Source organism: Somniosus microcephalus, chromosome 9, assembly GCF_052327205.1.
Source record: "Somniosus microcephalus isolate GS21.2 chromosome 9, FLI_Smic_1.0, whole genome shotgun sequence".
Taxonomy (NCBI): domain Eukaryota; kingdom Metazoa; phylum Chordata; class Chondrichthyes; order Squaliformes; family Somniosidae; genus Somniosus; species Somniosus microcephalus.
Window position 1 is genome coordinate 177,722,649 of NC_140995.1, and position 23,829 is coordinate 177,746,477.

Below are 23,829 nucleotides of genomic sequence, written 5' to 3' on the forward strand. Positions count from 1 at the left end.
CAGATTGAATTCCATTTGCCACTGTTCTGTCCACTAGACCAGTCCATTGATATCTTCCTGCAGTCTACAACTTTCTTCTTCATTATCAACCACACGGCCAATTTTTGTATCATCTGCAAACTTCTTAATCATACTTCCTACATTCAAGTCCAAATCATTGATATATACCACAAAAAGCAAAGGACCCAGTACTGAGCCCTGTGGATCCCCACTGGAAACAGCCTTCCAGTCACAGAAACACCCTTCGACCATTACCCTTTGTTTCCTGCCTCTGAGCCCATTTTAGATCCAACTTGCCACTTTGCCTTGGATCCCATGGGCTTTTACTTTCATGACCAGTCTGCCATGCGGGACCTTATCAAAAGCCTTGCTAAAATCCATATAGACTACATCAAACGCACTACCCTCATGGACCTCATTACCTCCTCAAAAAATTCAATCAAGTTAGTCAGACACGACCTTCCCTTGTCAAATCCATGCTGACTGTCCCTGATTAATCTGCCTTTCTAAATGAAGATTTATCCTGTCCCTCAGAATTTTTTCCAACAATTTTCCCACCACCGAGGTTAGGCTGACTGGCCTGTAATTACTTGGTCTATCCCTTTCTCCCTTTTTAAACAAGGGTATCACATTAGCAGTCCTCCAGTCCTCCGGCACCACACCTGCAGCCAGAGAGGATTGGAAAATGATGGTCAGTGCCTCTGTTATTTCCTCTCTTACTTCTCTTAACAGCCTGGGATACATTTCATCCAGGCCTGGGGATTTATCCACTTTCAAAGATCCTAAACCCCTTAATACTTCCTCTTTCACTATGTTTATTTCATCTAATATTTCACACTCCTCCTCCCTGATTGCAATGTCTGCATCCCCATCTGTAGGCGGCCGCTGGGCAGGTCAGGCCCAGCAACTCATCATGCAGCGCCTCCCTAGAATTGGGAATTGGTGCAGATTCACAATATGACTTATCAAAGTGTCTCCTTTATATAAGGGGGTAAAAAGCAAATTACTGCAACAGTACCCATACTGGAAAACAGCAGGTCAGTCAGCATCTACAGGCAGAGCAGACATTTCTTCAGAAGGGGTTGGGGCATCTGATGCTTTGCTCATCCATGTGGGGTATCTGATGATATGGACACCCATTTGAGGTTGGTGTTGTGTATTTTGAATGCGTATTAGAATTGTCCCACATGGGATACCGTAGTGGTGATTTGCAATGCACTATGGGAAATGTAGTGCATTGCATGAAGAAGCACATTGTAAATAAAATGGCCGTTAACTAAACTCTCCACCCCGGAGTCCTTCTTAATTGTTATATAGGTAAGGGTATAAAACCCCTTGAGACACAACAAAACTGGCGACGAGGACGATGGACTTGCGCATCACTTTGCACTGGAATCGGCGATGTTTAAAGTAAGAAGTTCCTGTCTTTTCTTAATGGCGCGCCCGCAGTTTAGTGCTGATGCAATCGCCTCGTAAAGGTAGCGGTTTGTGTGTTACAGAAATAAGAAGGGGGGAGAGTAACGATACAGTGAAACGAAGTGGAGGAAAAGGACTGTAAATTTTTTTTTTTTAAGTGGAGGAAAAGGACTGTAAAGATAAAAAAAAATAACAAAATGGCTATGCTAACCGGAGCTTTTGGACCATTTGATGAAACGGCGGAGCAATGGAGTGCTTATACAGAGCGTTTCGGATTTTTCGTGACTGCAAATGGCATTAAAGATGACATGAAAGTGGCGACGTTCCTCAGTGTGATCGGAGCAAAAACATTTGGCTTGTTACGGAGTTTGATGCACCCGGATAAGCCCGGTGCTAAGACATATGATCAGATTGTGGAAGTTTTGGAAACACATTTCGCACCCAAGCCGCTGCTGATTGCCGAGAGGTTCAGGTTTCACAAACAAAACCAAGGGGAGGGTGAGTCCATAGCCGAATATGTTGCAGTGCTAAAGAAGCTAACTGAGCATTGTGAGTTTGGTGAAACTCTAAATGACACTGTCCGTGATAGGTTTGTGTGTGGATTAAGATGTGAAGCAACACAGAAGCGCTTGCTCACGACTGACAAACTGATGCTTAAATCAGCAGTGGAGCTCGCTGTGTCTATGGAGTTAGCAGCTAAAGATGCACAGCTGTTGGGGGCTGCAACAAGAGTGCACAGGGTAGCAGCTACACCGGATAAGCATGCAAGCACATTGTAAATAAAATGGCCGTTAACTAAACTCTCCACCCCGGAGTCCTTCTTAATTGTTATATAGGTAAGGGTATAAAACCCCTTGAGACACAACAAAACTGGTGATGAGGACGATGGACTTGCGCATCACTTTGCACTGGAATCGGCGATGTTTAAAGTAAGAAGTTCCTGTCTTTTCTTAATGGCGCGCCCGCAGTTTAGTGCTGATGCAATCGCCTCGTAAAGGTGGCGGTTCGTGTGTTACAGAAATAAGAAGGGGGAGAGTAACGATACAGTGAAACGAAGTGGAGGAAAAGGACTGTAAAAAAAAATTTTTTTAAGTGGAGGAAAAGGACTGTAAAGATAAAAAAATAACAAAATGGCTATGCTAACCGGAGTGTTACAGATGTGGAAGGTCAGGTCATCAGCCATCTGACTGCTGATGTAAAGACCTGACCTGTCGGAAATGTGAAAAGAAAGGACACATTGAACGTGTGTGTAAAGGGCAAAGCAAACAATCCTACACAGAGACACACAAAAACAAACAAGGAAACACATCCAACTGGCGTTCTAAAAAGAAAAACCTACACATGGTGAAACAAGAACAGGAAGACAGTGACACAGACTCTGATGGGGAGCTGAATCTCCATGTGTTAATGGTGAATGGAGGCTCATCAGGCTATGGAGTCACTCCACTACTAGAGGGAATACCGGTCAAAATGGAGCTGGATACGGGGGCCGCTGTCTCCTCGATTTCAGAGAAGCTATTCAAAGAAAAACTGAACCACCTATCACCACCTATCACTGACGCCAGCCAAGCTCATCTTAAAGACCTACACTGGGGAAACAGTCCCAATGCTGGGTAAGACGGAGGTCAAGGTGGAGCTTAATGGACAAACCGTGATGCTGCCAGCTTACATGGTCAAGGGTGACTATCCATCCCTGATGGGCAGGCCATGGTTGGAGAAAATTCATCTGGATTGGAAAAAAGTGAATGCGGTGTCAGTCGAAGAGGCGGGGCTAGCGGGGCTAGCTAGTGTTGACAAAGCATGCGGCTGTCTTTGATGGAGAATTGGGGAGTATGAAGGGGATTACGGTCAAATTCAAGGTGAAGCCTGACAGCCAGCCACGATTCCTGAAGGCCAGGAACGTTCCCTACGCCCTCAGACCAAAGGTGGAGGCTGACCTGGAGCGTCTGGTCAAGATAGGGGTCCTGGTGCCGGTTTCGCACAGTGAGTGGGCCACGCCCGTGGTACCAGTGATGAAGAGTGACGGCGCGGTTCGCTTATGTGGAGATTTCAAAGTAACAGTGAATCCTGTGCTCTCAGCTGAACAGTACCCCCTCCCCATTATTGAAGATCTTTTCGCGGGTCTAGCAGGCGGTCAGAAGTTTAGCAAGATTGATCTATGCCAAGCCTACTTGCAGATGCATGTAGAAGAGGACTCACAGAAGTACCTCACCATCACCACCCACAAGGGCCTCTACAGGTACTGCCGCCTACCCTTTGGTATAACGTCAGCACCAGCATTGTTTCAGCAGGCTATGGACCAGATCTTAAGTGGCATTCCAGGGGTACAATGTTATCTCGACGATATCCTTGTCACAGGAAAGGACGACAACGAGCATTCTGCAGAACCTGACGAAGACACTGGGAAGACTTGAAGAATATGGCTTACGCGTTCGCAAGGACAAATGCTAATTTTTCAAGCCATCAGTGGAGTACCTAGGCCATGTCATCGACGCGGAAGGCCTACACACAGCACCGTCGAAGTGAAAGCCATTGCCGACACTCCTGCACCTACAAATGTCGGCCAGCTGCGGTCATTCTTAGGTCTCCTGAACTATTATGGAAAGTTAATTCCACAGCTGGCATCACTGTTGAAGCCATTACATGAGTTGCTGTGTCAGGGAAAGGCCTGGGTGTGGACGAAGGAGTGCAAAGCTGCATTCAAGAAAGCCAAAGCAGCTTTGACTGACCCGAGTGTTGACGCACTTTGACCCGTCGTTGCAGATTCAGCTGGCCTGTGACGCATCGCCTTATGGCGTCGGCGCGGTCGTGTCCCACATCTTTCCCTCAGGCGAAGAGAAGCCGATTGCATTCGCATCAAGGTCCCTGAGCAAGGCGGAGGTGAAATACCCGCAGATCGAAAAAGAGGCTTTAGGCATCATCTTTGGAATCAAAAAGTTCCATCACTAATTGTTCGGCAGGAAATTCACCTTGCTGACGGATCATCATCCTCTGACATCGATCTTTGGTCCACACACAGGAATACCCTCCCTGGCAGCGTGCAGGATGCAGCGCTGGGCGCTGATGTTAAGCGCTCACAATTACAACATCAAATACCTGAGGTCAGCAGCAATGCCCCTGTCATGGCCCAGCAGGTCAAGAAAGAGACCAGAGTGGACCCTACGCTATCCAAGGTGCTGGATCGGGTGATGCGAGGAGACGGATCACGGGTATCAGACGCACCACCTGAGCTCTTACCTTACCTGTCAAGAGGGAAGGAGTTGTCTGTCACATCAGGATGCCTCCTTTGGGGCACGCGAGTGATCATACCACCAAAGCTGCGGAAACATGTCCTCAACGAGCTGCACTCAGGACATTGTGGTATTGTCCGGATGAAGGAGCTGGCACGAAGCTACTTCTGGTGGCCCGGTCTGGATCATGAAATTGAAGTTGAAGCGAAATCATGCCCATCATGCGAGACAACCAGGGATACGCCAAGAGCAGCGCCACTGCATCCATTGGAATGGCCGGCGACACTGTGGCAACGGATCCATCTGGACTTCGCGGGACCAGTGGAAGGAGCGATGTTCCTGGTCGGAGGTTGCAGTAGTGTCCACTACCACTACGGAGAAAACCATCGAGACTCTGAGAGAGATGTTCGGGCGATTTGGTCTGCCGGGGCAGATCGTAACTGACAATGGAACACAGTTCACATCCCAGGAGATGGAGGAGTTCCTCAAGAGTAATGAAATCCAGCACACGTTCTCCGCGCCTTATCATCCATCCACGAATGGATTGGCGGAGAGATTTGTCAGAATGCTGAAACGCGCATTGAAAGCGGCAAGAAGTGATGCTCCTCTAAAGCAGCGCCTGAATGCTTTCTTGCTGAAATACCGAAACACGCCTCATGCGAAGACTGGAGCATCTTCTGCTTACCTACTCATGGGAAGGCAGCTACGGACACGCCTTGACCTGCTGAGGCCAATGTCCACAGAAGCAGTGCTGCACGCAAATCAGCAGGATCGAGTCAGCAGACGAACTCAGAGGTCCAAAGAATGACACTTTGTGGTGGGGGGCAAAGTCCTCGCGCGTAACTACACCACCCCGGAGCGGTGGGTCCCGCCTACGGTCATTCAAAAGACGGGCCCCGTTTCATACCGAGTCCGCACCGGAGACGACCGAACATGGAGACAGCATGTAGACCAGTTACTGCCAAGACAGTCGTCACAGGTAACCCAAGAAACAAAGGATCAAGGACCTGCTGGGGGCTCCAGCAGGGACTGGTCGTCCGACCCTGAGATGGTGGCACCATCCACTCTTGTGCCATCGAGGGAGGAAGCCACGCCTGCAGGGTCACGGGAGAGCCAGCCAGAGTCTGCTCCTGAGACTAGGCGTTACCCCCAAAGAGAAAGGCAGCCTCCAGAGCGCCTTAGTTACAGTTAGTGCTAACCTGTGTGCATGGGGCAGAATAATCCCCAGGGTTAGCGGAATGTAGAGGCAGTCTACCCTCTCTTCCAAAGTTATAGTCATTTTCAGTTATTCTGTTTTGTGGACATTCTATTTTAAGGGGGAGGAAATATGTTGTGTATTTTGAATGTGTATTAGAATTGTCCCACATGGGATACCGTAGTGGTGGTTTGCAATGCACTATGGGAAATGTAGTGCATTGAGTGAAGAAGCACATTGTAAATAAAATAGCCGTTAACTAAACTCTCCACCCCGGAGTCCTTCTTAATTGTTATATAGGTAAGGGTATAAAACCCCTTGAGACACAACAGTTGGGTTATCATGCTTTACTCACCATCCCGGGTGAGGGCTGGGGTAGTTTTATATATATATTTTGATTCTTGGGATGTGGGCAAGGTTGGCATTTATGCCCATCCCTAGTTGGTGCATGTTTATTACATGCTGAAAGCACAGAAATTAACTCGTTCTCAGGTTATGTAATACGCTCTCTCTTTACGCAATGTGTAATGTTTCACATTAAGTAAGTAAAACTAAAATATACGTGTTTAATTGTGTAACTAATTTTTATTCAAAATACTTGTGTTGTGCTACAGGGGGGGGTCAGTGGATTTTTTATAACTCGGGAGGGGGGCCTCAGAAGCAAAAAGATTGCGAACCCCTGCTTTAAATTACCCCATGTCTTTAAATGTCGCCAAGGAGCAGTACGTAGATGCGAAGGAGGTGGCGCCACAAAGAAAATCATTGGTCAACTCCAGAGATGATAATGCAGGGGTAGGAAGAGAAGCAATTGCTGGAAATAGTCTGGCTACAATTGGATAAGTGTGAGTGGAATCAAGTGAGGACAGTCCCACTGAGCTGGACAACAAAGAAGCATTGGAGAATGGAGTAGTCGGCCATGTCAAAAGCTGCAAAAGATGTCGAGAAGGACAAGCAGGTATCGTGCAGGTTGGTCAATCAAAAGAGGGTACCATTTCAACTTTAAATAAGGTCGTTTAGTTGCTGTACCAAGGGTAGAAACCCAATTGGAGAGTCAAACATGGAGTTGCAGGAAAAATTAGCACAGATTTGGGAGCCAACACATTGAAGGACTTTGAAGAGGGAAGAGAGATGAGTAATGGGCTGGTATTTTGCAAGAGGGGTGTGGTAAACCACTGTTTGTATTCCTGTTTGTATTCCACTGTGTACATGCCTGGACATGCCTCGGCTGACTCCTCCCACAGGTCCTAGTATAAAGGTGACTGCTCCCCAGCCCTTGTATCCTGGACCGGTCGACCACTCGAGGCAGACCTCCATTCTGTTGTTAATAAAAGCCTTTACTCTTCTAACTCTCAGTCTTTTATGAGTAATTGATAGCGCATCAATTTTATTAACAACATTTTTATAATGGAGAAGATCCTCACACCAGCATGCCTGGACTTAGATCATCGGGAGGCGGACTCATCCACCAAGTTTACTCACTGGCTTAAGTGTTTCGAAAAATTCCTGACCGCCTCCGAAGCAATCAAATCGGACGAGGACAAACTGGATGTCCTGACCTCCAAAGTGAACCACCGAGTGTACTCGGTCATCCAAGACGCGACCTCGTACGCGGATGCTATCAAGCTCCTCAAGGACCAGTACACGCGCCCAGTGAACGAAGTGTACGCCAGGCACCTCCTGGGGAGTCGTAAACAACAACCTGGGGAATCGACCATGGAATACCTTCAGGCACTGTCTGTGCTTGGCCGGGCCTGTGGTTGTAAGGATGTAAAGGCCGCCGTGTACACAGAGGAACTTATCCGGGACGCTTTTGTAGCGGGCCACAGATCCAATTACACACGACAGCGACTGTTGGAGCAGAGCAACCTCGACCTCAACAAGGCCTCTGAACTCGCACTATCGTTGGATGCAGCCTACCAGGGCATGGATGCCTACTCCTCTGCACCGTGGACACCGCGGGGAATGACAGCCTGGGACACGGTAGGACCGCCTCATAGCGCCGTGCCACCCCAGCCACACCCCAACAACGGCCCAACTACCGCAGCAGTGTCCCAAGGCCAGACAGCAGTGCCCCAAGGCCAGAAATGCTACTTCTGTGGCCAGGCAAAACACCCCAGAGCGCGCTGCCCGGCGAAAAACGCGATCTGCTCGGGCTGCGGGAAGAAGGGACACTACGCTAGCGTCTGCAGGGCCAAAGCCACCCCGAACCCCAGCAGCGCCGCGTGTGGGCCATGCGGGCCGCCATTTTGGACCTCCCCGGCCGTGTGCGAATCACCGGTACAGCAGCCATTTTGGACGCCTCCAGCCACAAGGGGATCATGGACGCCGCCATCTTGGACGACAGCCGGGACGCAGCAGGCCCCCGACACCGCCTCATCTGATACCCGCAGCGACACACCGACCCCTACGCTGGCATCCGTTACACTGGACCAAGCGAGACCGCACCAACTGGCCAGTTCCACAATGGACATTAAGGTAAATGGTCACGATACAATCTGCCTTTTTGACTCTGGGAGCACGGAGAGCTTCATCCACCCCGACACGGTGCGGCGTTGCTCTCTCCCAGTCCTGCCTGCGCAACAGCGGATTTCTATGGCCTCCGAGTCCCAGTCGGCGGACATCGGCGGCTACTGCGTGGTGACACTCGTAGTAGACGGGACCGTGTACGATCATTTTAAACTTCTGGTCCTGCCTGACCTCTGCGCTGCCGTCCTGCTGGGGTTAGATTTTCAGTGCCACCTTAAAAGTGTTACGATGGCGTACGGTGGACCCCTACCCCCACTTACAGTCCGCAGCCAGCAGCTTCCAAATTGCCCGCCGCGCACCAGGTGCAACCTCTCCACACTCAGAGTCACCCCCCCACCACTGTTTGCTAACCTCACCCCGGACTGTAAGCCCATCGCCACAAAGAGCAGGCGATACAGTGCCGGGGACAGGGTTTTCATTAAAACCGAAGTGGAGCGGCTCCTGAAAGAAGGGATTATTGAGGGCAGCACCAGCCCCTGGCGAGCCCAGGTTGTGGTCGTTAAGACCAGCGAGAAGCAGCGCCTGGTCATCGACTACAGCCAGACAATAAATCGCTACACCCTGCTGGACGCCTACCCACTCCCCCGTATAGCTGATATGGTCAACCAGATCGCGCAGTACCGCGTCTTCTCGACCATTGACCTGAAATCAGCGTACCACCAGCTCCCCATCCGCCCTGAGGACCGCCAGTACACTGCCTTTGAGGCAAACGGCCGCCTCTATCACTTCCTTAGGGTTCCCTTTGGCGTCACCAACGGGGTCTCCATCTTCCAAAGGGAGATGGACCGGATGGTAGATCAAAATGCGTTGCAGGCCACTTTTCCATATCTGGACAATGTGACCATCTGCGGCCGTGACTTGCAGGACCATGACGCAAACCTCGAAAAATTCCTCCGCACCGCCCAACTCCTAAACCTGACATATAACAAGGAGAAGTGCATATTCCGCACAAACCGCCTCACCATCCTTGGCTGTGTTGTGGAACACGGAGTCATCGGCCCCGACCGGATGCATCCCCTTATGGAACTTCCACTGCCCCACTGCCTCAAGGCCCTGAAGAGGTGCCTAGGGTTTTTCTCCTATTACGCCCAGTGGGTCCCCTACTATGCGGACAAGGCCCGTCCGCTGATCAAGTCCACCTCTTTTCCCTTGACGGCAGAGGCCCGCTTAGCCTTCCACCGTATCAAGGAGGACATTGCCAAAGCCACCATGCACGCAGTGGACGAATCCATCCCCTTCCAGGTGGAAAGCGACGCGTCCGACTTTGCCCTGGCCGCTACCCTCAATCAGGCGGGGAGACCCGTGGCCTTCTTTTCACGAACCCTCCAAGGCCCGGAGACCAGACACTCCGCTGTTGAGAAGGAGGCCCAGGCGATTGTGGAGGCTGTGCGTCATTGGAGGCACTACCTGGCCGGAAAACGATTTACCCTGCTCACTGACCAGCGTTCAGTTGCTTTTATGTTTAACAACAAGCAGAGGGGCAAAATCAAAAATGACAAGATCTTGAGGTGGAGAATCGAACTTTCCACCTACAACTACGAGATCTTGTACCGGCCAGGGAAGCTAAATGAACCCCCGGATGCGCTATCGCGTGGCACCTGCGCCAGCGCGCAGATCGATAGACTACGGGTCCTCCACAATGACCTCTGCCACCCGGGGGTCACCAGGTTCTTCCACCTCATCAAGGCCCGCAACCTGCCTTACTCTATTGAGGAGGTCAGGACCATGACCAGGAACTGCTAAGTCTGCGCTGAGTGCAAACCGCACTTTTATAGACCAGACAGGGCCCACCTGATAAAAGCCACTCGCCCCTTCGAGCGCCTGAGCGTTGATTTTAAAGGGCCTCTCCCCTCCTCCGACCGCAATGTGTACTTCCTCAATATTATTGATGAGTACTCCCGTTTCCCGTTCGCCTTCCCCTGCCCGGACATGACCAGTGCCACGGTCATTAAATGTCTGAACAACCTCTTCATCCTGTTCGGCTTCCCCAGCTATATCCATAGCGACCGGGGCTCATCGTTTATGAGCGACGAACTCCGTCAGTACCTGCTAACTAGGGGTATTGCCACAAGCAGGACCACCAGTTACAACCCCCGGGGGAACGGACAGGTGGAAAGAGAAAATGCGACAGTTTGGAGGGCCGTCCTGCTAGCCTTAAAGTCTAGGGGCCTTCCAACCTCCCGCTGGCAGGATGTGCTCCCCGATGCGCTCCACTCTATTCGGTCACTGCTCTGCACTGCCACTAACGCCACCCCTCATGAGAAAATGTTTGTCTTCCCAAGGAAGTCCACATCAGGGACGTCGCTACCGCCATGGCTGACGTCCCCAGGGCCGGTCCTACTGAGAAGACACGTGAGGACCCATAAAACGGACCCCCTGGTCGAGAGGGTCGACCTCCTCCACGCCAACCCCCAGTATGCTTACATCGCATACCCGGACGGGCGGGAGGACACAGTCTCCATAAGAGACCTTGCACCCTCGGGGACCACAGTAACCCACTACCCACTACCACCCCCCCCCCACGATCCGATATCCAGCCCCAGCAGACGGCAGGCCTGGGCCCCGCGACCCGCTCGACATCTACGAGGACGACACGCCTGTGCCACAGCCTACGCTGGACTCGACGCCGGAAGCTTCACTACCCCTGCCGTCGCCACGCCGATCACAGCGGCAGACAAGACCTCCGGAGAGACTCCAATACACTAACTTTTAATACACTTCACCCCGCCGGACTCAATTTTAAACAAGGGGTGAATGTGGTAAACCACTGTTTGTATTCCTGTTTGTCCTGTTTGTATTCCACTGTGTACATGCCTGGACATGCCTCGGCTGACTCCTCCCACAGGTCCTAGTATAAAGGTGACTGCTCCCCAGCCCTTGTATCCTGGACCGGTCGACCACTCGAGGCAGACCTCCATTCTGTTGTTAATAAAAGCCTTTAGTTACTCTTCTAACTCTCAGTCTTTTATGAGTAATTGATAGCGCATCAAGGGGTTGAGGACAGACAGCAGTTTTGAAAGGGAGAGGACAGTACCCAAGGCAGGCAGGAAGTGCACAGCTTACACACAGCTTTCAATATAGCTTGGGGAAAGCGGATTTAATTGATATACCTCCCCAAGCATCTGCCATGTTTTTCTTTTATTCTAAAACCATCACTTTCCTGCAGCTTTAATGTGAGCTATATAAATACAATTTGTTAAAGAGAAGATGGCTCTTTCAAAAAAAAGTACTGTCCAAGGAAGCTTTCAGATTTGCTTCTTTGAAGTTAACACATTCAAAGCGCACAGGAAACACGTACTCAGCACATCAACTTCAAACACATTAGCTCCAGTCAGCAGGTGTATTGCATTTTTCAAATTTAAGTCAATAAAAATTAACACTGCAATACCATAAAGTACCAGATAGTGGCAATACCAACCTGTCAAGATGTGAATAAATGTAAGAAGTCACACACCAGGTTATAGTCCAACAGTTTTATTTGAAATCACAAGCTTTCGGAGCGCTGCTCCTTCGTCAGGTGAAGTGGAGAGATGCATAAAGACACAGCTTATATAGTCAGAGAATAATGCCAGATGATTACAGGTAATCTTTCTAACTGCCATTTATCACACCTCAGCAGAGATAATCACAGCAATCAAAGGTGTGAATGGTGTCCAAACAGGTCAGTCAGGAAAACATTACATCAAAGAACAATGAGGTGGGGTCACAAGGGGTCAAATGTTGCAGATGCTGGGGTCTGTATTTTGTTTTTCATACAGACCCCAGCATCTGCAACATTTGACCCCTTGTGACCCCACCTCATTGTTCTTTGATGTAGTTTTCTTTACTGACCTGTTTGGACACCATTCACACCTTTGATTGCTGTGATTATCTCTCTGCCAAGGTGTGATAAATGGCAGTTAGAAAGATTACCTGTAATCATCTGGCATTATTCTCTGACTATATAAGCTGTGTCTTTATGCATCTCTCCACTTCACCTAATGAAGGAGCAGCGCTCCGAAAGCTTGAGATTTCAAATAAAACTGTTGGACTATAACCTGGTGTTGTGTGACTTCTTACATTTGTCCACCCCAGTCCAACACCGGCATCTCCACACCAAGATGTGAATAGAACACAAAGAGCCTGTGAAGGAATATAGACGGGTTTAGTGAGTGGGCAACATGGTGGCAGATGGAGTATGTGGGAGAATGTGAGGTTATTCACTTTGGTAGGAAGAAGAGACAGAATATTATTTTAAATGGTGAGAAACTATTAAATGTTGGTGCTTGAAGTGATTTAGGTGTCCTCATATGGGAAACAGTTAGCATGTAGGTACAGCAAGCATTTACGAAGGTAAATGGCATGTTGGTCTTTAGTGTTAGAGGGTTGGAGTACAAGATTAAGAAAGTCTTGTTACAATTGTACAGGGCTCTGGTGAGACCACACCTGGAGTACTGAGCACAGTTTTGATCTCCTTATCTGAGGAAGGATATAATTGCCTTAGAGGCTATGCAATGAAGGCTCATTAGATTGATTCCTGGGATGAGAGGGCTGTCCTATGAGGAGAGATTGAGTAGATTGGGCCTAAACTCTTTGGAGTTTAGAAGAATGAGGTGATCTCATTGAAACATACAAGATTCTGAGGGGGATTGACAGGGTAGGTGCCGAGAGGTTGTTTCCCCTGGCTGGAGGGTCTAGAACTAGGGGGCATAGTCTCAGGATAAAGGGTTGGCCATTTAAGACCAAGATGAGGAGGAATTTCTTCATTCAGAGGGTTGTGAATCTTTGGAATTCTCTGCCGCAAAGGGCTGTGAATGCTGAGTCATTGAGTATATTCAAACTGAGCTAGATAGACTTTTAGACTCTCGGGGAAATAAAGGTATATGGAGATCAGGCGGGAAAGTGGAGTTGAGGTCGAAGATCAGCCATGATTTTATTGAATGGTGGAACAGGCTCGAGGGGTCGTATGGCCTACGCTTGCTCCAAATTATGTTCTTACAAAGGCACTGCTTTTGTCCAGCCAGCAGTAAGACAGCAATAGTGCAGGCTTCCTTTTTTAAAGTGGTTTTAATGAAATTATGACTTTAACTGAAGTAATGTGCTGACAACAGTTCAGAATTAGAATGATCACTTATGTGCAGTTTAAGCTTTCTTGCACCAGTTTCTAACAAAGCTGAGGAATATGTGGACAAAAAAAAAATGACTTTACATTTATAGTCATGGTAAAGTTTAAAATGACAATACCTTCAGAACATAGGAACAGGTCATTTAGCCCGATGAAACTGTTCCGCCATTCAATGAGATCATGGCTGATCTGCAACCTTAACTCCATATACCCACCTTTGCCCCATATCACTCAATACCTATGGTTAACAAAAATCTATCAATCTTAGATTTAAAATTAATTGACCCAGCATCAATTGCCATTTGTGGAAGAGGGTTCCAAACTTCTACCACCCTGTGTGTGTAGAAGTGTTTCCTAAGGAAGATGGTTGTGGCGGTTGGAGGTCAATCATCACAGCCCCAGGACATCGCTGCAGGAGTTCCTCCGGGCAGTGTCCTAGGCCCAAACATCTTCAGCTGCTTCATCAATGACTTTCCCTCCAACCTAAGTTCTGAAATGGGGATGTTCGCTGATGACTACAGTGTTCCGTGCCATTCACACCTCCTCAGATAATGAATCAGTCCATGCCCGTATGCAACAAGACCTGGACGATGTTCAGGCTTGGGCTGATAAGTGGCAGGTAACATTCGCGCCACACAAGTGCCAGGCAATGACTATCTCCAACAAGCAAGAATCTAACCACTGCCCCTTGACATTCAACGGCATTACCATCACCGAATCCCCCACCATCAACATCCTGGGGTCACCATTGACCAGAAATTTAACTGGACCAGCCACATAAATACTGTGGCAACATGAGCAGGTCAGAGGCTGGGTATTCTGCAACGTGTGTCTCACCTCCTGACTCCCCAAAGCCTTTCCACCATCTACAAGGCACAAGTAACGAGTGTGATGGAATACTCTCCATTTACTGGATGAGTGCAGCTACAACTCAAAAAGCACGACATCATCCAGGACAAAGCAGCCTGCTTGATTGGTACCCCATCCACCACCTTAAACATTCACTCCCTCCACCACTGGCCTACCATGGCTGCAGTGTGTACCATCTACAAGATGCACTGCAGCACCTCCCAAACCCATGACCTCGTCCACCTAGGACAAGGGCAGCAGGCGCATTGGAACACCACCACCTCCAACTCACACACCATCCTGACTTGGAGGTATATCACCATTCCTTCATCACCGCTGGGTCAAAATCCTAGAACTCCCTCGCTAATATCACTGCAGGCGTACCTTCGCCACACGGACTGCAGTGGTTCAAGAAGGTGCCTCACCACCACCATTTCAAGGGCAATTAGAGATGGGCAATAAATGCTGGCCTTGCCAGCAACACCCACATCCCATGAACGAATAAAAAAAAATTACTCCTGAAAGGGCTGACTCTAATTTTCAGAATACGCCCCCTAGTCCTAGATGCCCCAACCAGTGGAAATAGTTTCTCTCTCATCTACCTTATCAGTTCCCCTTAACTTGAAAACTTTGATCAAATCACCCCATAACCTTCTAAATTCTAGGGAATATAACCCTAATTTGTGTAATCTCTCCTCGTAATTTAAACCTTGAAGTCCGGGTATCATTCTGGTAAACCTACGCTGCACTCCCTCCAAGGCCAATATATCCTTCCTAAGGTGTGGTGCCCAGACCTGCTCACAGTACTCCAGGTGTGGTCTAACCAGGGTTTTCTATAGCTGCAGCATAACTTCTACCCCTTGTATTCTAGTCCTCTAGTCTAGATATAAAGGCCAACATTCCATTAGCATTTTTGATTATTTTCTGTACCTGTTCACTACATTTTAATAATCTATGTACCTGGACCCCCAAGTCTCTTTCGACCGCCACTGTTTTTAGCTTTTCACCATTTATGAGAACATAAGAAATAGGAGCAGGAGTAGGCCCTTTGAGCCTGCTCCGCCATTCAATGAGATCATGGCTGATCTTCTGCCTCAACTCCACCGGCCCGATCACCTTATCCCTTGACGCCCTTACTAATCAGAAATCTATCGACTTCTGTTTTGAATATACCCAATGACTGAGCCTCCACAGCCCTCTGGGGTAGAGGATTCCAAAGATTCACCACCCTTTGTGAAGAAGTTTCTTCTCATCTCAGTCCTGAATGGCCTACCCTTTATCCTGAGGCTGTGGCCCCTGGTTCTAGACTCCCCAGCCAAGGGAAACACTTTCCCAGCATCCACTCTATCAAGCCCTGTAATAATTTTGTATGCTTCAATGAGATCCCCTCTCATTCTTCTGAATTCAAGAGAATACAGGCCTAGTTTACTCAATCTCTTCTCATACGACAGTCCCGCCATCCCAGGAATCAATCTCGTGAACCTTCGTTGCACTCCCTCTATGGCAAGTACATCCTTCCTTAGGTAGAGACCAAAATTGTATACAGTACTCCCAAGGCCCTATATAATTGGAGTAAGACTTCTTTACTCCTGTACTCAAATCTTCTTGTAATGAAGGCCAGCATACCATTTACCTTCCTAATGGCTTGCTGCACCTGCACATTCACTTTCAGTGACTCATGTACAAGGACACCCAGGTCCCTTTGAGCATCTGCATTCCCCAATCTTTCACCATTTAGGAAATACTCTGCCTTTGTTTTTTCTACCAAAGTGGATAACTTCACATTTATCCACATTATATGCCATCTGCCATGTTCCCGCCCACTCACTGAGCCTGTCGAGATCCCATTGAAGCCTCTTCACAACTGACACTGCCACCTAGCTTTGTATCAGCAGCAAATTTGGAAATGTTAGATTTAGTCCCCTCGTCCAAATCATTGAAATAGATTGTGAATAGCTGGGGCCCAAGCACCGATCCTTGCGGTACCCCACTAGTCACAGCCTGCCATCCTGAAAAAGACCCGTTTATCCCTACTCTTTGTTTTCTGTGTTAGCCAATTCTTAATCCATGCTAGTATATTACCCCCAATTCCATGTGCCCTATTTTTGTTCACCAACCTCTTGTGTGGGACCTTATCGAAAGCCTTCTGAAAATTCAAATACACATCTACCGGTTCCCCTTTGTCTACTCCACTAGTTACATCCTCAAGAAACTCCAATAGGTTTGTTAATAGATTCCAGCATTTTCCCAACTACTGATGTGAGGCTAACAGGTCTGTAGTTGTTATCTCTCTCCCTCCTTTCTTAAATAGCAGGGTTACATTTGCTATCCTCCAATCTGCAGGAACCGTTCCAGAATCTATAGAATTTTGGAAGATAACAACCAATGTGTCCACTATCCCAATGGCCACCTCTTTCAAAACCCTAGGATTTAGGTCATCCGGTCATAGAAATACAGCACGGATAGAGGCCCTTCGGCCCATCGTGTCCGCACCAGCCATCACGCCCTGTCTAATCTAATCCCATATTCCAGCATTTGGTCCGTAGCCATGTATGCTATGGCATTTCAAGTGCTCATCCAAATGCTTCTTGAATGTTGTGAGGGTTCCAGCCTCCACAACCCTTTCAGGCAGTGAGTTCCAGACTCCAACCACCCTCTGGGTGAAAAAGTTCTTTCTCAAATCCCCTCTAAACCTCCCGCCCTTTACCTTGAATCTATGCCCTAGTTTTTGACCCTTCTACTAAGGGAAAAAGCTCCTTAGTATCCATCCTATCTATGCCCCTCATTATTTTGTACACCTCAATCATTTCCCCCCTCAGCCTCCTCTGCTCCAAGGAAAACAAACCCAATCTGCCCAGTCTCTCTTCATAGCTGAAGCGTTCCAGCCCTGGTAGCATCCTGGTGAATCTCCTCTGCACCCTCTCCAAAGCTATCACATCCTTCCTGTAGTGTGGCGACCAGAACTGCACACAGTATTCCAGCTGTGGCCTAACCAGTGTTTTATACAGCTCCATCATAACCTCCTTGCTCTTATATTCTATGCCTCGGCTAATGAAGGCAAGTATCCCATATGCCTTTTTTACCACCTTATCCACCTGTTCCGCCGCCTTCAGGGATCTGTGTACTTGCACACCCAGATCCCTCTGACCCTCCGTCTTGCCTAGGGTCTTACCATTCATTGTGTATTCCCTTGCCTTGTTAGTCCCCCCAAAGTGCATCACCTCGCACTTTTCCGGGTTAAATTCCATTTGCCACTGTTCCGCCCATCTGACCAACCCATCGATATCGTCCTGCAGACTGAGACTACCCTCCTCGCTATTTACCACCCGACCAATTTTTGTATCATCCGCGAACTTACTGATCATACCTTTTACATTCATATCCAAGTCATTAATGTAGACCACAAACAGCAAGGGACCCAGCACCGATCCCTGTGGTACCCCACTGGCCACAGGCTTCCAGTCACAAAAACAACCTTCGACCATCACCCTCTCTCTGCCTTCTGCCACTAAGCCAGTTTTGTATCCAACGTGCCAAGGCACCCTGGATTCCATGGGCTCTTACCTTCTTGACCAGTCTCCTGTGCGGGACTTTATCGAAGGCCTTACTGAAATCCATGTATACCACATCCACTGCGTTACCCTCATCCACACACCTAGTCACCCCCTCAAAAAATTCAATCAAAGTAGTCAGACATGATCTTCCCTTGACAAAGCTATGTTGACTATCCCTGATTAATCCTTGCCTCTCCAAGTGGAGACTGATTTTGTCCCTCAGAATTTTTTCCAATAATTTTCCCACCACTGATGTTAGGCTCACTGGCCTGTAGTTCCCCGGTTTTTCCCTACTACCCTTCTTGAATAATGGAACTACATTAGCGGTTCTCCAGTCCTCTGGCACATCCCCTGTGGCCAGAGAGGTTCTGAATATGTGTGTTAGAGCCCCCACAATCTCTTCCTTTGCCTCACACAGCAGCCTGGGATACATTTCGTCCGGGCCTGGGGATTTATCCATTTTTAGGCCTGCTAAAACCGCCAATACCTCCTCCCTCTCGATGTTAATGTGTTCGAGCATATCACAGTCCCCCCGCCTTATTTCTATGTCTACATCGTCCCTCTCCATAGTGAAAACAGATGCAAAAAAGTTCATTTAGAACCCCTCCTACATCTTCCGGCTCCACACACAGATTGCCACTTTTGTCCCTAATGGGCCCTATTTTTTCCCTAGTTATCCTCTTACCCTTAATATACTTATAAAACATCTTAGGATTTTCCTTTATTTTGCTCGCCAGTGTTATTTCATGGCCCCTCCTTGATCTCCTAATTTCTTTTTTAAGTATCCCCCTGCACTTTTTGTACTCCTCTAGGGCTTCCTCTGTCTTTAGCCTTTTGTATCTGCCAAAAGCCCTCCTTTTTTTTCTAATCCATTCTCGTATATCCCGACATCCAAGGTTCCGTGGTTTTTGGAACCACCCTTGACCTTTACAGGAACATGTAGCCATTGTATGATCTCAATCTCCCTTCTGAAAGCCTCCCATTGCTCCGATGCGGATTTTCCTACAAGTAGCTGATCCCAGTCCATTTTGGCCAGATCCTGCCTTATCCTATTAAAATCGGCCTTCCCCCAATTTAGAACCTTTATTTCCGGCCCATCCCTGTCCTTTTCCATGACCACCTTAAATCTCACCATATTATGGTCACTGTCACCAAAGTGCTCACCTACTAGCACTTCTTCCACTTGGCCGGCCACATTCCCTAGAATTAGGTCCAGTACCGCCCCCTCTCTTGTAGGACCTTCTACATGCTGGCTCAAAAAGCTCTCCTGGATGCACTTTAAGAATTCTACACCCTCTGTGCCTTTCACACTCTGACTATCCCAGTTAATATTGGGGAAGTTGAAATCCCCCATTATTATTACCCTATTATTTGCACATTTCTCTGAGATTTGCCTACATATCTGTTCTTGGGATTTATTGACTTTTAGTCCCATTAATTTTGCTAGTACTGTTTTTTATACTAATAATTTCTTTAAGTTCCTCATTCTCACCACACCCTTGGTTTTCTCGTATTTCTGGGAGGTTTTTTGTGTCTTCCTCCGTGAAGACAGAAACAAAGTATTTATTTAATTTCTAAGCCATTTCCTCATTCCCCATTATAAATTCTCCCGTCACTGACTGTAAAGGACCTACATTTACCTTCGCCAGTCTTTTCCTTTTCACATACCTATAGAAGCTTTTACAATCCGTTTTTATATTTTTCACTAGTTTGTGCTCATATTTCATTTTCCCTTTCTTTATCAATTTCTTGGTCCCCCTTTGCCGATTTCTAAAAAGATCCCAATCCTCAGGCTGCCCGCTTTTTCTGGCAACTTTATAAGCTTCCTCCTTTGACTTAATACTAGCTTTAATTTCTTTTGTTAGTCATGGTTGGATCACTTTTCCTCTTGGGTTTTTATGCCCTAGAGGAATATATGTTTGTTGCAAGTTATGCATTATTTCCTTGAATGCTAGCCATTGTATGTCCACCTTCATACCTTTGATTGTAGTCTCCCAATCTACCACAGCCAACTTGTCCCTCATACCCTTGTAGTTTCCTCTGTTTAGATTGAAGACCTTAGTTTCAGATTGGACTACATCACTCTCAAAGTTAATGTAAAATTCAATCATATTACGGTCACTTGTCCCTAAAGGCCCCTTTACCACAAGATTATTGATTAGCCCTTTCTCATTTCACAGTACCAGATCCAGAACAGCCTGTTCCCTGGTTGGTTCCTCCACATACTGATCCAGGAAACCATCTCGCATGCATTCCAAGAATTCGTCCTCCACACCATTAGTGGTAATTTGATTTGCCCAGTCAATATGTAGATTATAAAGTCCCCCATGATTACCGTATTGCCCTTGTTACATGCACTTCTAATTTCTTGATTGATACCGTGCCTTACATTACCACTGCTGTTTGGTGGCCTATACACAACTCCCGCCCTTTGCTGTTTCCTAGCTCCACCCAAACTGAATCCAGTTCTACATCACGATCTGCCGAGCCAAGATTTTTTATCTCTACCGTACCAATCTCATCCCTAATTAACAGCACTACACCACCTCCTTTTCCTTTTTGTCTGTCCTTCCTAAATGTTAAGTGCCCTGGAACATTCAGTTCCCAGCTTTGGTTACCCTGCAACCATCGCTGCAATGGCAATTACATCATACCCATTTACTTCTATTAGTGCCATTAATTCATCCACCTTGTTGCGAATGCTACGTGCACTTAGATAAAGTGCCTTCAACTTTGCCTGTTTAATATTTTTCTCCACTTTGACCCTCTTTACTGTTGGCCTTTGTTTCTGCTCCCTACTAGTTTTGTTGACTACTTCACTAACTTGCACTTCCAGCTTTGTTTCTCTCCATTCTGGGCCCACACTTAGGTTCCCAGCCCCCTGACAAACTAGTTTAAATCCTTCCCAACAGCACTAGCAAACCCCCCTGCGAGGATATTGGTCCTGGTTCTGCCGAGGTGTAATCCGTCCAGCTTGTACAGGTCCCACCTTCCCCAGAATCGGTCCCAATGCCTCAGGAATTAAAATTTATAAAGCATCATTTTATCCTTTTTAAATCAAGTGTAGACCTCACATTTGCCTACAATTAAATCAATTTGCCAGTTTTGCCCATTCACTTAATCAATATCTTTGCAATTTTATGCTTTCATCTATACTGCCTACGTTACCTCTTTGTCATCGGCAAATTTGGATATGGGACATTCTATCCCATCTAAATCCTTAATAGTGAATAGTTGAGGCCCCAACGCAGATCCCTGCGGGGCACCACTAGTCACATCCTGCCAATTAGAGTACCTGCCCATTATCCCTACACTCTGTCTCCTGCACTCAGCCAATTTCCTAACTAGATCAACAATTTGCCCACAACTCCATGGGCTCCAACCTTAGTTAAGTCTCTTGCAACGAGCAGCAGCAGCAGCCACGACATCCCGCTGCAGCACGTCGGCCGGCAGCTCCGTGGCGGGAAGCTCGCAGTCCGACTGGGAGGGGGGGAGCCAGGCATGGCAGCCAGAGGTCGGATCGCGAGCGGGAAAGCAGGTCACCACTTGGAGCCGGCAACAGTGAGGAGGAGGCCGCGGTGACGAGGAGGATGGAACGGCTGAGGGACATCGTGTTCCCACTGCCACTGGAAGCCATTGTATTGACTTTCTGAACGCGGCGCTGTATGAATAGCTGACGCATCCCTACGGGGAGTAAGCATTCCATTGTAATTGTACTTGTACTGGTTACATATGGCAAATAAAATTGAATTGATTGATAATTTATAAGGGACTTTATCAAATGTCTTCTGGAAGTTGATATAAGTAACATCCTAATCCATGCTGGCTCTCTGATCAGCTGAAAATTTTCAAGGTTCTCAGTCATCCTATCTTTAATTATAGACTAGTAATTTCCCCGACAACAGATGTTAGTCTCACTGGTCTATAATTCCCTGGCTTCCCTCTCACCATTCTTCAATAGCGGAGTGACATGCGCAATTTTCCAATCTAAAGAACTTTGAAAGATTATAGTTGGGGCATCTGCAATGTGCTCACCTACTTCCTTTAAAACCCTGGGGTGAAAAGCATCAGGTCCTGAGGATTTATCACTCTTTAGTGCCATTATTTTCTTCATTATTGTTATTTTCCTTACGTTAATTTTGTTGAGTCCCTGATTAGTTTCCTTGGGCTTTCCGTCATGCTATCCTCTTCACTCTACTGTAAAGACTGATGCAAAGTAATTATTCAACATTGCTGCCATTTCCTGATCCTTGACAATATCACCATTATCAGTTCTCAAGGGGCCAACATTGCTCCTGACCACTCTTCTAATAAAATTGTAAATAATTTATAATTTTGATACCACTTGCAAATTTCTTTTCATACTCCTTTTGTAGCTGTTACTATCTGTTTTGTCACCATTTGCTGTTCTTTATATCTTTCCCATTCACCAGGGTGTTTTTTGCATTTATGTATGTTTTTCTTTTAGTTTTATGTCGTCTCTCAGCTCTTTAGTCGTCCATGGCTGATTTTTTTGGCAAGTAGAGCTCTTGCCCCTTAGGGGTATAAACTGGTTCTGTATCACATTAAGTTCTTTTTTGAACACCTCCCACTGATCTTCTGTCGTTTTAACCATAAACATATTTGCCCAGTTTACTGTGGACAGTGTCTGTCTCATCGCATTGAAGTCAGCCTTACCTAAATCTAGAATCTTAGTACAGGAAGCTCTTTTTTATCCGGCACCGACAGGACCGGCGTGGTGCCAGTTTATCAAAAAGTCCGGATTAGAGAGGTATAGTAAAGGGTACGAGAGCTCCGTACACAGCAACAAATCCAGGCTTCCCTGTTGCTCAGCAACCCGGCCACAAGATCCAAGCGTCCCTGTTGCTTAACAAGTGCAGGAACCCTGTTTACACAGCCACAGATCCAGGAACTGCCACTAATATGAAGTAAAATTTACCTGAACCTACTCCTGAATTTTGCCGGTTAACAGAGATTTCCGGTTATTTAGGTGCCGGTAAATCGAGTTTCCTGTAGCTGTTTCGAGTTTCTCCTTTTCAAACACTTACGTTGAACTCGATCAGGTTATGATCGCTATAAGATAAATGTTCATGCACCGTTAAGCTGTTAACTAAATCTGACTCATTACTCACTACTAAATGCTGAGAAAATGCAGTTTTTTTGTACATTAAGTGTACATATGGGAATATAGCCCAAACATGTGAAATACAGTCAAGTTCACATATGCATTACCCGAGTCAATTTATGAATGAGACACGATAGACTAAGAGGTCTCCTTCTGTGCTATAAGCCTCTATGGTCCTAGAATGGTCACCTTAAACTAGTGCATTATGCCCTGGCAGAAAACAGTAACCATCAATAGAAAAAAATCTGTACACGATGGCCAATGGTAACTTGTCTTAAAGCCTTTACTCTGACTCACCCCCAAAAGGGACACACTAAACCCAATATTACAATACCTGATGCGACAAGTTTGTAGGCAGAAGTACTTTTGAATAGTTAAGGTCACCCAACACCCCACCAATTTATATGCCTAATGTTTGAACCCTAACTGTAGAGAAACAGGCATTTAAACTGCATGCCTAACCAAATTAGATAGTTTAATGGAAGAGATTGCAGAGTTAAGTTGTGCGTCTTAAAATGTATTTGGAAAGCACTAATTTAGGTAGATTTGTGGCAAATCCAACTGCATTGTGAAGCACTTCATAATTACTTGCATACCCACTGAATATCAAGAACTATTATACAGCATTTTCTTCAGTTTTCATTTCAAAGTAGCGAATATTAACCTGCGCTGTATCTCAGAAGCTTTGGGTAACGATTCTGGCAGTCTTCCTCACCATTTTAAGTCAGTAGAGGGAGCCAAGTGTTCATCATAGATACAGTAATGGTTACGCTCCTTTGCCTGTATTTCAGATTAGACTAGAAACTGTTTCTACGAGCCAGTAAATGTAC

At 47.1% G+C, this 23,829-nt stretch overlaps 1 non-coding gene across 1 annotated transcript; it reads right to left on the reverse strand.

The window, feature by feature from the left end:
- Positions 1-23,669: 23,669 nt before the first annotated feature.
- LOC147112861 (small nucleolar RNA SNORD100) lies at positions 23,670-23,758 on the reverse strand. Its single transcript, XR_015079669.1, has one exon. It is a non-coding gene; the product is annotated as a small nucleolar RNA SNORD100 (small nucleolar RNA).
- Positions 23,759-23,829: the final 71 nt, after the last annotated feature.